Source organism: Nelumbo nucifera, chromosome 6 (genome assembly GCF_055504915.1).
Source record: "Nelumbo nucifera cultivar China Antique chromosome 6, China Antique-T2T, whole genome shotgun sequence".
Taxonomy (NCBI): domain Eukaryota; kingdom Viridiplantae; phylum Streptophyta; class Magnoliopsida; order Proteales; family Nelumbonaceae; genus Nelumbo; species Nelumbo nucifera.
In genome coordinates this window covers 52279291-52294476 of record NC_142654.1, presented here as the reverse complement: position 1 = coordinate 52294476, position 15186 = coordinate 52279291, and the positions used below count along the sequence as shown (strand labels likewise).

Here is a 15186-nt window from a genome sequence, read left to right as displayed (position 1 = left end):
CCTTCTCTAGGGCCGTTGGGGTCCTTTTATAGAGAAGAGTGGACAAAACTGGGATTAGAGAGAAAGAGAGGGACAACTAGTGGGTTTATGCAAAAAATGGGCGCCTAGGGTTTAGGAATGGAGGGTTAGGATTAAACTAGAGGGATCCTACTGGTAGAGTGAAAAGGAGAGGGCGCCTATAAGTATGGAGGGCTGGGATTTAAGCTCCTAAGATTGAATGGTGAGGATTAGGAGTTAGGTGGCGCCCCAGGGTTTGAATGCTAAAGAGATGGTGCCCTAGAATGGAGGGTGGAGATTGCAAGGTGAAGATCTAAGGGTATAAGAGGTTGTTAAGCCTTAGATAGTTGAGATTAGATGTTAGGGAGGAGTGAAAGATGAAGATTTAGTAGTTAGGGGCGACTAGGGTTTGTTAGAGGTGAAAAGAATGAGTGGGAGGCGCCCTAGGGTTTGCTAAGGAGAGGGGAGTATGCTAATACAATAGGAGGGACACCTTTCTGGGTTTAGCAGATATGAAGTGCCCTCCTGTGCTCAGTTTTTCATAGAAACACCCTCTCTCTCAATTGGAATTCTCACCAGCTTCCCAAAATCTACAGAAAACTTCGTAAATTTCCTACTTTTTACCCAGAATTTGCACAAGAACCCTTAGAGGTCACAACATTGAATTTAACCAGAAAAATGGTACAGATTAGTCAGTCTAAGGTCTAAAATACCCCTAAAATGATACCCTTAAGGCGTCAAAATACAGAGTTATCACACCCTCAACTTAACCATTTCTAGTCCCTTAGCAATGTAGCCTTAAAGTTGTACTGAGTAAAGAGATCATTCCCATTGCAAGGTCATCCCTGACAAAATTAACCAAGTATCCTGATTCTAGAATTCTCAAACTTTGTATAGATCAATATTTGGTTTAAGGGGTAAAATCGTCCTGCTTTGAACATTACAGAAACCTGCCTTAAAAATCTTATATACCCTTCCATTTGTAGACTGTCCCAATAAACTGAGATTGATTTTTAAAATCAAGCGGGTATTCTTCTTATCATTTCTAATAGTGGATTTCCACCCCTGAACTTGATATGCACAGACATTTTTATTGCTACCTTCCACCATTTGATGCGAATTTCGACACTTGACTTAGGTGAAGAGACCCGGTTATTAAGTCTTAGGTAGGTGTCTTTGCCATTCCCTTTCCTGTTTGACACGAATCGCAACACTTAACTTAAGAGAAGAGACCCGGTTACTAAGTCTAGGGTGTCCCTTGACCTTTTATTCCTTTTTTTTTGTAGGTAAAGTTCAGCACTATTCAGGGTAGTCCACTATCTCTATTAATTTGAAGAATTTTTTGTCTGATTTCTCAATCTTTCTCTTCTTATCTTTACAGGGGCAGACTTGGGAGTATTTTCAATTTCTAAAAGATTTCGACAACATTCAAACAAGACCAATTTAACTCCTGTCATTTGCTACCAATCTCTACAAAATTCAACATTCTTTTATCAGTTTCCTCAACTTTTTTGGTTCGGGAATCTCTTTTAATGAAAAAAAAATTAAATTTTTCAGTGAAATTTTAATTCTACATATTTAAAGGCTTAGCTTCTCAAATTTTTTTAAATTTTTCTCTCAAATTTTCAAAATTTTCTATCTTTCCTCACCCCCTAACTTAAATGCCATTGGGGACAATGGCATGACTAGAATGACGCAAAAGGCACTTGGGCCAAAGGGAACAATCAAGAGGTAAGGATTCAACAGGGGTTCAAGATTTGCCAACTGAATTCTGAAACTTATTCAAAAGAAAAGACAAATTCTAATAGGACAACTAAAATAAAACTTCATTGGGTTACCTCCCAACTAGCGCTAAGTTTAACATCTTCAGCCAGACGCATTCACTCATTTCTCACATCTACACTTTCAGAATCACTTTCTTCTTTACAAAGACAGGGCTCAAAATCAGGTAATCAAAGGGTAGACAGGGCATCTACAAGGTCGTCCACTACATCTACCTTGAACTCATCTTCCCCTAGGTTTGGATACTTAGTGGCACTAAATACATTTAATCGGACTTTCTGCTCCCCAAATGAAATGTCCATTTCTCCCGATTTACAGTTGATGTTTGCATTGGTAGTTGCTAGAAGCGGACGTCCTAAGATTATCAGGTTAAGGTTTAATGCCTCGGTTGGGGTCATGTCTAGGATGATAAAAACCACTGGGAAGTAACAATCCTCTACTCTGATAATGACGTACTCAATAACACCTCGAGGAGTCTTGGCTAACCAACCAGCGAGTTATAGAATTAGCGGGGTAGGTTTTAACTCGCCGATCCTGAACCTTTCATAAATTATAAAGGGGAGCAGATTTAAACTGGCCCCAAGATCCAATAGGGGCCGATCGAAAGTGATTCCAGAGATGACACAAATTATTAGAGGAGCACCAGGGTCTTTCATTTTCAGGGGAGTTGGTTTAGGAGAATCGCACTAACATTTGCCGAGAGCATCACTTTTTGTGGGGCCGATCATGGCTCCCTCTTTTGAGTACACAGCTCTTTCAAGAACTTGGTGTAGGCCGAGACATGTTGTATCGTGTTGAGGAAAGGGATGTTAATATGGACTTGCTTGAAAAACTCCCTGATCTCATTGTGAATCTCTTTCATCTTTCACAACGGCCCGGCTGTGAGTGCAGTTGGAAAGGGAACTACAATTCGGATCACTATAGGTTCTTCTTCTAAATTTTCCTTTCGTTTTTCTTCCCCCCCCAACTTATGGTCTTCTTGCTCATTTTCTTCTTCACTAATGTTTTCAAATTTCTTTTTCTCATACTGGTCCTCTAAAATCCTTCCACTCCTTAAGGTCATAATACCCATGGCATTTTCAAACTGATGGTTCTTAGGAGGTGGTTGAATCTGCTGTAGAGGAAAACCTAGTGGCTGATTTCTAGAATTCGCAACCGGTTGACTCGGTAGTTATCCTACTTCTCTCCTCACATTAGCTTCAGCTAGCTGTCTTATTTGGCTCTCTAATCTAACGATGAACTACTGCTGAGTTAGAATCAATTGTTGAAGCTGCATGAATTTGTCATCAACTATACTGGTTTGAGGAGGTTGTGGGTAAACCTGATAAGGTTAGACTGGTTGGTTTCTAGGGTAAGTCTACTGAAATTGGCTCTGCACTTGTGGCCTCTGAAATTGCTGGGCCACGGAGTTAGATGGATAGTACTGTTAGGACTGTGTGTTAGGTTGATGTGTCCTCCAAGAAAAGTTAGGGTGATTTCTCCACCCAGGGTTGTAAGTATTTGAAAATGGATCATTATTAGTCCTCGAGAAACTTTGGGCTGCCTGAACCTGTTCTTGGATAAACGACACAAACTGAGCCACTGTTGGACAATCAACAACTTGGTGGGCCGGACTGGCACAAATGGAATAAACTTTAGGATAAGGTGTAGATGGGCCCGATTGCTGGTTATAGGTGAAGAATTGATCAAGCTTTTGGGATAGAAGATCTACCTTGTCCAATTTTCTAGAGACTGCATTCAGGTCCATTCTTGCCTCGGGCTCTATACTGTTCCTGACTTCATAGAGTCCTGCCCTCTTTGAGGGTCCCACCGACCTCTCATAGGAATATAATGATGCATTGTTGATGGAATTTTCACTCAATGTTTCAAAAAGAGCATACGCTTCATCCTCACTTTTACTCATAAATGCCCCCCCACAGGATGCATCTACCATTTGCCTGTATTCATCAGTCAAACCTTCATAGAAGGCTTGGACAATTTGCCACTTGGCCAGGCCATGGTGTGGGCACTTTCTCAACAACTCTTTCAATCTCTCCCAAGACTCGTGAATTTGTTCACCTGTTGTTTGGGTGAATCCAGTGATGGCTCTTCTCATGGTGTTGGTTCGTCCTATAGGGTAGAACTTTCTAAGGAATTCTTGCTGCATTTCTGCCCAAGTTCTAATAGGTCTCCCTATAGTTCCCAACCAATGCTTGGCCTTGTCTTTCAATGAGAAGGGGAAAAGAGTTAATCTAAGGGCATCATATTAAAGTTTTGGATCCTTACAGTGGAACAGATTTCTAGAAACTCATCTATGTGATTGTATGGGTCGTCACTCGGGTTCCTGTAGAAAGAGGGGAGCATCTGGATTGTGCTTGATTTAATCTCATAGTGCAAGGCTTGGGTATCTGGCAACTATATTCAGGATGAAGGGTTATACTGGGTCAGAGTGAAATACTCCTTCATCTTTCTGGGTTGTTCTTCATCGATCTTGACCATTTGGTTGTGTTGTTGGTGATGGAGGTATCTCTCTATCTTAGGTATGGGTTCTACTATTTCTCCCCTCAGAGATCTCCTTCCCAATGTATAACTTAGAAGTCCATTTTTCTTCTTTTTTGAAATTTGAATTTTAAATTTTTTATTTTCTCTTCTTTTATTTGAAATTCGAAATTTAAATTCAAATTTAGATTTTGAAATTTAAATTCCTGAAATTTAAATTCAAATTTGAAATTTTAAAATTTAAAAAAATGTAAGCATTTCACATACAGCTTAAGGGCTGACCTAAGGTTTCCTAAACTCGTGGTCCAACCAATGTGAATCCTCTTAGGTTTAATTGGAATTACACCACTTCCTTTGGTTAGCTAGGTAAGAGGTGGGGATGTGGAAGGCTCCCCTTGCTCTCACAAGAACCTAATTAAGTAACCACAAAACCCGCTTAGGTTAGCCGGTTAACCTCTTTCCTCAAACACTAACCACCGGTTATGGAAAGTAATTATAAGCTTCCCTAAAATTCAGCACACTTTTGAACCAAATGTGTGGGGCCTCCTAAAGGATCTTGCTATCCAAATTTTAAATTAAGGTTTAGGGTGAACCGCACGTGAAAGGGTGGTGGTTTTTGGGCCTAGGGTGATGAAATCCCCACCTTATTTTATTTAAATTGGATTGCCCTTAAATGGATTAACGGAAAAACACAACAAACAAAATAAATGCAACTAATTACAATGCATGAACAGTTATCACTAATATGCAATTCAGGAATAAAATAATAAAACAAATTAATTCAGCAAAGAGAGCAATTAAAAAAACGAAAAACCCTAACACATTAACAACAAACAAGATGATTTCAGCAATTAAATAATCCTATATGATGCATGCTCTAGAACATATCAAACCCTAAATGTTGGAATGCAAATGCAAAAAAAAAATTAAAATATTAATTTTTTTTTAAATTTCAAATTTTGAAACTTAAATTTTAAAATTTAAATTCAAATTCAAATATTGATATTTAAACTCGAATTCAAATTTTTGAATAATTTCCTAATTAACAATTAATTACTCAATTAAATAACTAATTAGATTTAAAGACGAACAAAAAGAAAAAAATTCCTAAAAAAATATAGTTGAATCTATTAAGAAATAAAAATAAAAATAAATAACCAAATATTCAAAAACACTAATCTACCAAGATAAATTCGAAAATAAAAAGAAAAATCATGAATAAGTTGGGACGACCACACCTAAGTCGCTACCCAATATTTTTCTTTTTTTTTCTGTGCGCAATTCGTCAGCGTTTCGACACCCTGCCTTCAGATGCTACATCTTGTGAAAACAAAGAAGAATTATGAGAGTTTTATTTCCGAAGATCAGAAAACTAGTGAAATAAAAAAAAATAATGTAAACGGATCCAAAACAAAGAAAAAAATTTTTTCAATCCGTTGCGTTCCTCACAACGGCACCAAAAACATGGTGCGCCCGGGATGTGTCGTCAAACACCTGGGACACCAGTTTAATAATTTATATTTTTCCAATCCTCAAAACTATATAAAGAACGTAGTTTAGTGGTGAGGAAGTGGCTGAATCCTCAGGGAATCAAGGTTAAAAATTATTATTTTGTTCCGAACAAATAAGAAAAAGAAAACAGACTTGGGATTTGCAAAAAGTAAGAAAATAAAAATTATTAAAGCTGAAATTAAATATTCAAAATTGAAAAAGACAAGAAATTAAATTCAAAAATTAAATAAAATTGAAATTAACAAGAAAATAAACAAAAATATGCTGAAATTCGGATCTAGTGGCGGTAACTTTCTGGGAAGACAAACTACAAGTTGTTCCTCCTTCATTCAGCCCTCGAACCCCTCCAGACACCTTAGCCTTGAACTGGGCGAATTTAGATCTGCAAAAGACAAAGAAAAACAGAAATTAAATTAAACCAAAATCGAAAATTATAGAAATTAAATTGCTAGAAAAACTAAATAACAGAAAGAAAGAAAATAAAACAAAATAAAAATGGTGGATCAACTCCAGTGGCGGTAGTTGCAGGTTGGACGAACTACTTACAGGAACCCCTCCTGACAAGAACTGGGTGTCCTCCTTCCTGTAACCCTTGAACCCCTCAAGAAGCCTTGGCCTTGTGAACTAGGCTCACCAACCCCTTCTCTAGGGCCCTTGGGGTCCGTTTTAAAGAGAATGGTGGACAAAACTGGGATTAGAGAGAAAGAGAGGGGCGGCTAGTGGGTTTATGCAGTAAATGTGCACCTAGGGTTTAGGAGTGGAGGGTTAGGATTAAACTAGAGGGATCCTACAGCTAGAGTGAAAAGGAGAGGGTGCCTATAAGTATAGAGGGCTGAAATTTAAGCTCCTAGGATTGAATGGTGGGGATTAGGAGTTAGGTGGCACCGTAGGGTTAGAATGCTAAAGAGATGGCGCCCTATAATGGAGGGTGGAGATTGCAAGGTGGAGATCTAAGGGTATGAGAGGTTGCTAAGGCTTGGATGGTTGAGATTAGATGTTAGGGAGGAGTGGAAGGTGAAGAATTAGCAGTTAGGGGCAAATAGGGTTTGTTAGAGGTTAAAGGAATGAGTGGGAAGGCGCCCTAGTGTTTGCTAAGGAGAGGAGAGTATGCTAATATAGTAGGAGGGGCGCCTTTCTGCGTTTAGCAGATAGGAGGCGCCCTCCTGTGCTCAGTTTTTCACAGAAACACCCCCTCTCTCAACTAGAATTCTCACCAACTTTCCAAAATATGTAGAAAACTCTGTAAATTTCCCAATTTTTACCTAGAATTTGCATAGGGACACTCAGAGGTCACAACATTGAATTTAACTGGAAAAATGGTACATGTTAGTCAGTCTAAGGTCTAAAATACCCCTAAAATGATGCCCTTAAGGCCTTAAAATATAGAGTTATCAGGCTTCGGCAAGGTTAACAGAAGAGAAACCAATAATATAAGACCTGAGGTCTAAAACTGAACCCAGATTGTTCCTAGCAATACACCCAATTGAACACCAGCCTTCCGAATTACGTGACGCATTAATGGTCCTAGGTCTTGGGCTATACCACCAATAGCCTTCCAATCTTTTGTAATCTCCAAGGGGTCACTAAAATTACTGACCCTTAACTCTTCCCAATAAGTTAGAGCTCTATCCACAATAATCTGGGGCTGAAAAGATTTATTGTTAAAGCATTTATCATTTCTATTCTTCCAAACCGCATCAAGACCGCAAGTTTTTCTGTAAAAAATCGATCAGAGAAACCACTAACTCTTAGATATTTTGGACCACTAGTGGTTGGTCGAGAGATCACCACCACTAGGTATAGGGAGAAAAGATCTTACTAACTGCCATATACTCTCAGTCATAGAGCATTTAAGAAACAAGTGGTCTGAGTTCTCTTCCTCACCACAAAGCCATAGCTGGGATTTAAGTTAATACACTGAGCTCTAAGCTTAAATTTTGTAGGGAGTTTGCCATTAAAGAGAAGGAAGAGGAACACCTTAATTTTTTGAGGGATTTTGTGACTTCAAAAGTTTTTGTGAGAGTCAGAATAATATCCCACATCCCTATTAATAAGGCACTTGATGTAGACGCATATGGAAGGCTTAGGATGGCAACATGTGGCATTGTCCGGCTGGCATCCTGGTCGTCCATTGCTAACACACTCCAGGCAGGTTTAAGTATAAATTAGTGGCGTCACTCCCTAGTTAATCTATCTTGCTTCTACTGCTCTAAGCTTTCCAGCTCTCTAGTGACCTCATCTGAGCTATCTCTCTCAGGCCTCGCCCGCCCCCTTTGTTACGCACTTGCTAACTTGACCATCGGAGTTTCCGCCCTTGGGATAACACCCGGGGCCTCTAACGTGCTTCCTCCTCTAAAGGTTGGACTTAAAGGCCCTTGGCTTCATCAGCCCTCGAATAAGGAAGTGAAATTACATTGTTTCCCTCGACTCATCCTTGGCAACAACAATTGGCACTGTGTATGGGAATGACTACTAAGACTTCACCTAAGTGAACACTTACTCAAAAAACTACTAAGCTTCCAACACTATGGCTGATAACCAAGACAACAATCAGAACGCTCAGAACCTAGTCACCATGGACCAATTCAGGATGGTCCTCAACCGGCTCAACAACATCACTCAGAGACTAGATGAGGTGGGGCACATGGCAAGAGGCCGCCCATAGGGTAGCCACCCCGTTGGGAGCCTAGGGCAACACACTAGACACTCTTCCCAAGCTCCATTGATCCAGCACCGCGTCGGACCTAAAAGAGCCAACCCCCCCTCCCCGCATCTAGTAGCAGCCAATGCGCCAATCAGCCACCGAAGACTTCCTCTCTCCCTAGTCGAGGGGGTGACCTAGTCAAATCCTACGATAACCGCAAGGACCACGACCTTTACTATCAAGTGGAGAGCCCTTGGGACGTTGGCGCGAGTTCTGGCAACTACAGTCCTCCTCCAAGGGCTGGAGGCCGATGTCATGCCTCTCTCTCTCATGTCTCAGACCTCCGTGAACTCCTCAAAGACCAAGGGGTTCAAAGGAACCAGGATGTGCCCATGTTAGAATACTCTGGGAACCAGTTTGACCTGTTCCACATCCAAGAGGTCTAGGATGAGGCCCAAGCCCCCATTGACAAAAGAATTGGCGACTTCCAGGCGTAGATCAACACCATGCAAGACAAACTTTGGCAAGTGAAGGAGGGCCGAGGTGATGCCTCCACCAATCAGAACCCCTCATCCAATAGAATGGACGCCTTCACCAACTCCATCACCTTAGAGGCCCCACATTGGATATGTATGATGGAACCACTGACCCTGACGACCACCTGGAAAGCTTCCGAGCACTCATGCTCCTATACGAATATTCTGACACCTTGACATGCTAAGATTTCTAGGCAACCTTCAAGGGGGCAACATGTCGATGGTTCTCAGGGCTCCCACCTCACTCCATCAGCTCATGGGAGCAATTCGCCAACCTTTTCCTCTCCCACTTCATTAGTAGCCGACGGTGCCAGAAGACCATCGTCTCTCTCATGTCCATCTGACAAAAGCGTGGTGAGAGTCTATGGTCTTACATCGACTGCTTCAAGAAAAAAGAGCTCGAGGTCTGAGACTTCGACCCCTTGGTTTTGATGCATGCAATAATCAACGGCCTCTTGTCCGGGCCCTTCAAGTGATTCGTCGCCATGGCACCACCCAAGACCAAGGCAGAATATTTGAAGAAGGCACTGAAGTATATCGCTGCCGAGGAGGCCTCAGCCGGCGAGCGCCAGGAAGGTAAGGCCAACCCAGCCGAGGGGGTTCAGAAAAGAAGAGGAAGAATGGAGATGGTCATGGCAACAACAACAACAACAACAACAACAAAGATGGCAACAAGAAGCCATCGGCCTTGACCTACAAAAAATACATGGCACTTAACTCCACTCGAATGCAAATCCTCATGCAAGTAGGGAAAGAGGAGTACATGAAATGGCTAGAGAAGATGAAGAGGAACCCCAAGAGGGGTAATCCAAAAATATACTACAAGTACCACCGCGGCACCGACCATGATATCGAGGACTGCTACAACTTGAAAAATGAGATCAAGTCCCTCATCTGTCGCGGTCACTTGATAGAATCTGTGGGAGGTGACGGCGCCTCATCCTCATAGCAGCAACAGCACAACAACAACAACCTGGCCAGTGTCATCGATGTCATAGTGGGGGACATGGCCTCGGGTGGTGCCTCGGCCTCGGCCCAAAAGGCCTACGCCAAGCAACTCAACATCCAAGGGCCGGCTCCCAAGAAGCCAAAGAAATATGAGGTCATCTCCTTCTCAGACAATGACCTGAAGGGGGTCTCAGTGCCCCATGATGATGCATTGGTGGTGACGATGACCATCACCAACTTCATGGTCAAGAGGATTCTCATCGACAGTGGATCATCGGTCGATATCCTCTTCCATGATACTTTTGAAAAGATGATGCTAACCCCAGAGCGGTTGTAGCCGGCCGACATGCCACTTGTTGACTTCTCCGGGAACATTATCAAACTGAAGGGAAGAACCACCCTACCAATCACGGTAGGAGAAGAGCCTCGGCAGGTGACGAGGATGACTAAGCTCCTGGTGGTGAAGATCGGCTCCCCCTACAATGCCATCATCGAGATGCCGACCCTTCACGCACTAAAAGTGGCCATCTCCTCTTACCACCTCGCCATGATGTTTCCAACCTTGCACGGTGTCGGAGTCGTTCGATGGAACCAACAAGCAACCAGACAATGCTATGTGGCGGCACTCAAAGGCAAGAATAAAGAAACCTTACCATTGGAGGGGCTCGACCTCAAGGACAAACCAGCGAGCCGAGGCCAACTAGCCGAGGACCATGTCTCGGTTCTCCTAGATGAGAACAAGCTTGAAAAGGCGGTACGCATCAAGTCCAACCTTTCTCCAAACATCCTTTCTGAACTGGTAAGCTTCCTTAAAACAAATGTCAACATCTTTGCTTGGTCTGCCACTGACATGCCCAGAATTGACCATTCAATCATTACTCATAGGTTGAACGTGGACCCAAGTTGTAGGCTAGTTCGGTAAAAAAAGTGAAACTTTGCACCGGAGCATTGGAAAGCCACCGGAGTGGAGGTTGACAAGCTACTTGATATCGGCTTCATCCGAGAGGTACACTATCCTAACTGTTTGTCCAATGTGGACATGGTTAAGAAGGCTAACGGTAAATTGTAGATCTGTATTGATTTCACAAAGCTAAACCGAGCATGCCCCAAAGAAAGCTTTCCTTGGACAAGGATCAACCACCTCGTCGATGCCACCACAAGGTACGAGCTACTAAGTTTCATGGATGCACCCCAAGGATGAGGAGAAGAGCTCGTTCATCACTAAGCATGGCACCTACTGTTACAAGGTCATGTCCTTTAGCTTGAAGAATGCCATCGCTATCTACCAGTGGCTTGTGAACAAAGTCTTCAAAAGCTAAATGGTAAGAAATGTTGAAGCCTATGTGGATGATATGGTGGTGAAAAGACTGAAGGCCGACCAGCACACCTCGGACCTAGCCGAGACCTTCGCCGCTTTGCACAGGTACAACATGAAGCTTAATCCCAGCAAGTGTTTCTTTGGCATCACCTCGAGCAAATTCTTGGGCTTCATCGTCACACAACGGGATATTGAAGCCAACCCAGAGAAGATTCAGGCCATACTAAACATGGTACCACCCCGGTCTATCAAGGAAACGTAGAGGCTCACCGGCAATGGCTACCCTTAACCGATTCATATTAAAATCGGTCGACTGCTGCCTACCATTCTTCTGAGCCATCAAGAAACTGAAAGACTTCTAGTGGATCAAAGAATGCCAACAAGCCTTTGATGAGCTGGAGTCTTACCTCGCCTCTCCCCCTTTGCTCACTCGGCCGCTTCCAAGAGACACACTGTTCTTGTACCTCTCGGTCAGGGACGAGGCTGTCAGTTCTATTCTGGTGAGAGAAGGAGCGTAGAGACCCATCTACTATGTCAGCAAGGTCCTCTTTGGCGCTGAGACTAGATACCCCAAAGTGGAGAAGTTGGCCTTCACCTTGGTGGTCTCAGCCAGGAAACTCAGACCCTACTTTTAGGCCCACAACATCACAGTCTTAACCAACCAACCCCTCAAATCCATCCTCTCCAAACCTAAGACCTCGGGTCAGCTGACCAAATGGTCTATTGAGTTGTCTAGTTTTGACCTATAATACCAGCCAAGGTCCGCAATCAAAGCGCAAGCCTTGGCTTATTTCTTGGTGAAGTCCACCTTCAACCAAGCTCTCAGCCAGGCTCTTGTAGATGATGATGGACCTTGTCCGACTTGGAAATTGTTCATGGATGGATCTTCTAATGCTAAAAGAAGTGGAGCAGGCCTCATATTCCTTACCCCAAATGACAATGAGGTGGAGTATGCATTGAAATTTGACTTCTTGACCTCCAACAGCGGAGCTGAGTACGAGGCCCTACTTGTCGGATTGCAACTTGCTAAAGACCTCAGCGCCTGACACATTGAAGTCTATAGTGATTCTCAATTGGTGGTAAACCAAGTGAACGGTGAGTATGAGGCCAGAGAACCCAACATGGCCAAGTACTTAGCCAAGGTGCAAGAGCTTTCCCGCCACTTTCAACGCTTTGCCTTGCTGCAAGTTCCACGGGCTGAGAACATGAGGGCTAATGTCCTATCCAAATTGGCAAGCACATTGAGTCCAGCCCTTGGCCACACTATTCGTGTTGAAAAGATAGCACAACCCAGCATTGAAGAAGTTCAGGCACTCCCCATGCAAGCCGACCCCTGTTGGATGGATCCAATCCTCACCTACTTACTACATGATCAACTCTCCTCGGACAGAAACGAAGAAAGACGAGTTCAATGATAGGCAGCCTACTATGCTTTGCTTGAAGGGAAATTGTACAAAAGATCTTTTACCTTACCTACCTTCGATGCCTTCATTGGGAGGAGGGTGAGTACGTGTTCCAAGAGATCCATGAAGGCATCTGCGGCAACCACCTTGGAGTCAGAGCCTTGGCCCAGAAAGCACTAAGGCAAGGGTATTTTTTGTCAACCATACAGAAGGATGTAGCCAAGCTAATGCAAAAGTGTGACAGATTCTAGAGACACTCCAACATCTCCCATCGGCCAGCCACAAACCTCTCAGCCCTCATCAGTCCATGGCCCTTCGCCAAATGGGGAATGGATCTGCTCGGCCCCTTCCCTCAAGCCACTGGGAATAGAAAATACCTCGCCGTTGCAATTTATTACTTCACTAAGTGGGTCAAAGCCAATTCATTGGCCACCATCATGACCAAGATGATTCAGAATTTCTTTTGGAAGAACATCATTTGCTGCTTTGGCATCTCCCACATGCTCGCCACTGACAACGACAAGCTATTTGATGATGTCAGGTTCAGAGAATGGTGTGCCAACCTTGGAATCAAGCAGCAATACACCTCAGTGGGCTACCCCCAAACTAACAGCCTGCCGAGGTTACCAACAAAACAATATTGGATGGGCTGAAGACAAGACTTGATAGAGCCAAAGGCCTCTGGGCCGACGAGCTATACAATGGTCATGTGGGTCTATCAGATGACACCTCGGGCCGCCACGAGTGTGAGACCCCATTCAACTTAACTTATGGCACTGAGGCTGTCATCCTAGTAGAGATCGGCCAGCTGACACTTTGAACCGAGGTGCACAATGAAGCCGAGAATAATGAAGAATTGATAAACAACTTGGATCTATTGAAAGGCATCCAAGAGTAGGCTCAACCCAGGGTTGCGGCCTATCAGCATAGGGTAGCCCTCTACTACAACTCTCGGGTGAAAGAGCAACATTACAAGGAAGGTGAACTCATCTTCAAAAAAGTCATGGTGCTCGAGCCTTGTGTTGGCAAGCTTGGCCCCAACTGTGAAGATCCCTATAGAATCATGCAAGTTGTCGGCCCCAGCACCTTTTGGCTAGAATATTTGAATGGAAAACCAGTTCCTCATACTTGGAACTCTGAGAATCTCCGAATGTACTACCAATGAGTTGTGAATTTTAAAGGCTTATTAATGAAAAGTGCAAAGGCCATGCCCCCCTTGGCTTCAACTTTAGTGTGTACGTTCTAACCACGCTCAACTATCAAGACCCCTCCATCGTGCGACCAATCGAAGCACACAACCTTCACCAAGGTTATATGCTTGGATTGGATGATGACCAAGGCACATGGCTCTTAGTGTGCCATACACCTACTTTCCCTTCTACCTAAGGCAAGAAACTACAGGGACCTCAGCTATGGCATCGGCCAAAGACTTCGGCCCACCATGAACAAACACACTAAAATGAACTAAGTACATCGCTAAAACATGAAGAATTCAATGACCTCGTCCAGGCACATCCCCGCGGCCTTGAACCCTCGGCAGCACAGCTCGGCCTCGACCTAGCTACCTTCACGGGGATAGAGAACAGGTTGAGAGGGCTAAGGCATTCGCCTCCCTTTCCTTCCTGCTAGTGAAGGGGCCTCGAGCCCTCGGCGACGTAGCTCGGCCTCGGCCTAGGAAATTTGATGGGCTGGGGAACAAACTAGGAGAGCTAAGGCATTTGCCACCCTTTCTTTCCCACTAAGGAAAGGGGTCTCGAGCCCTCGACGGCATAGCTCGGCCTCGTCTGGACTCCCTTAACTTGATTTCCTAAGCGAACATCTAAGTAACAAGCCACTATCTTTTTCGCTACTTATGACCTCTCGGATTGGGGCATCAGCCCCTAGCAATAAAAAAACAAAACAAAACAGCATAAATAAAGCACAAGTTACGCAGAAAGTGTATTTCATTGATGTCATTTGAATAACTTTACAAAAAGTGGCCTCAAATGGGGGAGGCCGAACCCCTTACAAAAATTTTGAAGAAAGAGAAGAAAGAGCAACTCAAGGCGACCCTTCAAACTTAGGCATTCCCTTTGGTCGTTTCAACTAGCGGGGGCTGCTCTTTAACAGACTGACCCTCAAGCAAGCTGCACCTCGTCAGTTGGCACAGGCCCCACAGTCTCTGGCTTAGGCAGGAGCCCCAGTTGGCTGATGTCAAACTCAGGCATCAGGGCACGTACTTGGGCCTTGGTGTCTTCAATGCCCTCCAGATATGTAGAAGCCCAATAGGCAGTCAGTGCCTTCTGGTAGTCCGCAGTCTCCTTCCAGGCCTCTACGTCCTCCTCTACCCGCTTCTCGACAGCTTCACACTGCCTCTCGGTCGAGAGTCTCTTCTCCTCGGATGCCTTCAACATCTCCTCAACAAACTCCAGTTCATCCTTCAAAGTCCTCACCAGATCCTTATCAGTCGTGATCTCGACCTCTAGGACCTTTTGTATGTCGCGTTCCTCCTGCATGGCTGAGATGATCGCCTCTCGGCCACTCTCTGGTTCGGAAACCCAGACCTCAAGTTGCTCCCTCTTCTCCTCG

The 15186-nt window shown here is 43.9% G+C and overlaps 1 non-coding gene across 1 annotated transcript; it reads left to right on the top strand.

Annotated features, from left to right (window-relative positions):
- Positions 1–3770: 3770 nt before the first annotated feature.
- Positions 3771–3877, top strand: LOC148791049 (small nucleolar RNA R71). Its single transcript, XR_016078075.1, has one exon. It is a non-coding gene; the product is annotated as a small nucleolar RNA R71 (small nucleolar RNA).
- The last annotated feature ends 11309 nt before the right edge of the window (positions 3878–15186 follow it).